Source organism: Tarenaya hassleriana, unplaced genomic scaffold (genome assembly GCF_000463585.1).
Source record: "Tarenaya hassleriana unplaced genomic scaffold, ASM46358v1 Cleome43, whole genome shotgun sequence".
Lineage (NCBI taxonomy): Eukaryota > Viridiplantae > Streptophyta > Magnoliopsida > Brassicales > Cleomaceae > Tarenaya > Tarenaya hassleriana.
Window position 1 is genome coordinate 712,337 of NW_010967059.1, and position 2,159 is coordinate 714,495.

A 2,159-nucleotide genomic window follows, 5' to 3' on the forward strand; every position below is an offset into this window, starting at 1 on the left:
TGGAACGGACGGTCTGACTTACGGGCAGTTTTCGGTTTTCGCGTTTTAAGGGTTTTGGGCAATCCTAATTAATAGGAGAGCCGCCACAAACCCTAAAATAAGAACCTCAGACGTCCTAGATTCTGATGAGAGCTTAGAGAAGCTTGATTTTGAGTTCTAGTGATTGGAATATCGATTCCAAGTCAAGGACATCGTTTTTCTCTTCACAAATCCTAGCAGATACGTTCCAAAGCGTTGGAATTCATCCCGCCGGTGTGGATACGTGTAGAGGAGTTGTGCTTTCAACTCTCGGTGATTAAAACAGGCTCTGGATCGATTGATACTTCCAGATCTTGAAAGAACGAGGTAAGTATTCGAATCCCACGACGATATACACGATTGTTCGGGTTATTGCACAATTGGTTTTGTGTGACGTTTGGCTAGGTTTAGATCTTTCCTTCCGCTGCGTGAAACCTAGAATCCAAACCCTAGATCGATGAGATCGCATGCTAGGAACCCGAAGGGAACCCAACAGTAGTAACCCTTAGTTTCCTTAGGGTAGCCTACAAATAAACACTTATCAGATTTGGAGGATAACTTATCAGTGATCTGACGCTTCACGTAAGCGTCACAACCCCAAATTCTGACAAACGAAAACGCGGGACGCTTCCCCATTGATAACTCATATTCTTCCCTATATTTTGATGAGAGTTTGTCTAGGTTTTACTGGATAATCACATTCATTCATAGGCATTCTAGGCGTGTTAGGACACAAAACCCGGTTGTGCTTTAGTTTTGCAGATTACAGGTTTCGAAAGTGATTGGACTCGAAAAGGAGCTATTTGGAGCGTTAAAGGAGAAGTCCGGATGAGGTACTCATGTTATAATATCAATAACTTTCTCTACAGAGGTCCAAATCCTGCGAAACTTTACCATTGGAAAGAGCACTTCAAGAGCTTCGCGTAGACACCAAAATCGCGTAAATCCGACACCGGAGCAGAAAGTTATGAGCGAATTCGTGAAGACCAGAAAACTGCCAGTGCAGGGCCGATTCCAGTTGGAATCGGTCCGATTCCAGATGGCAGAATTCAACTCCAGGAATCTGTATCCGGTCCGGATCCACCTGGAATCGGTCCGGATCCAGTCTAAAACCCTGTTTCGCGACTTTCAGCATCAGAATGGGAGGAGGACTCTTGGGAGCCGCCCTAGGGTTATAAAAAAGCCCTATTCACGTCCTAGAACAGAGGAGACCCTTAGAGAACACTTAGAGACAGATTTTTGGAGAGCTTTTGGTGAGAGAAGAAGAGAAGTTCACGGGATTTCGGGAAGAAGAAGAAAGATTCGATCGTGGAGACTACACATCTGCATGAGACTTTCTTTCCTCTCTTTTATCTCTTTCTTTATGAGCTTTTTTGTTGTTTTCTATGAACCGTGAGTAGATCCACGACTATGGGTTAGGGATTCGTATGTGTTTTGGGTATGTTTGAACCCTAACTTGGATTTCGACGTTATGCTTGTTTCGGTTTATCGATCTATGCTTTCTTTTCTATTGGTGTTTGCTAATCCCTTGGCCAATATTCTGAGATTCTGAATCACAGAGATATGGGTTTAGTTTCGGATCGAGATTGATGAATGAATCGTAATATTCACATAGAGATATGGTTTAATCGATTTAGGGTTGATGATAGCGTTCTTCATGCATCTAGGGTTAACTTGAATAGATCGAGAGATTGACGAGTTATTCTAGGTAGTGAGTTAGTAGACCGAGAGGTGAATTCTCTATTCTTGTTGCTTGATGATTCCCGAATACAAATATGATGTCGTTATTCTCGCATGTTTAGTAAATACCCATGCACGCGAATACGATCCCGATACCCGTAGTCATCCTTGTTTGATAGGTTACTCGTTTACATTGCTTTCTTATTTCGTTTTCTATAGATTCTACATATTTCCATCATCACTTGCTTGCTTGCTTTGATCTCTTTTCGATTTAGATTTGGATTTAGCAACCGGTCCTTGTGTTCGACCCCGTGTTACGACAATCTGTATCCTTGCGGTGAGTTGTGAATCGGGTTATATATTTTAGACTCGGTACACACGTATCACCCGTCCATATCCCATATGGCGTCGTTTCAGCCGACTTCGTTGGACTCCTGTTCAGCGGGTACGCAACGGTCTCT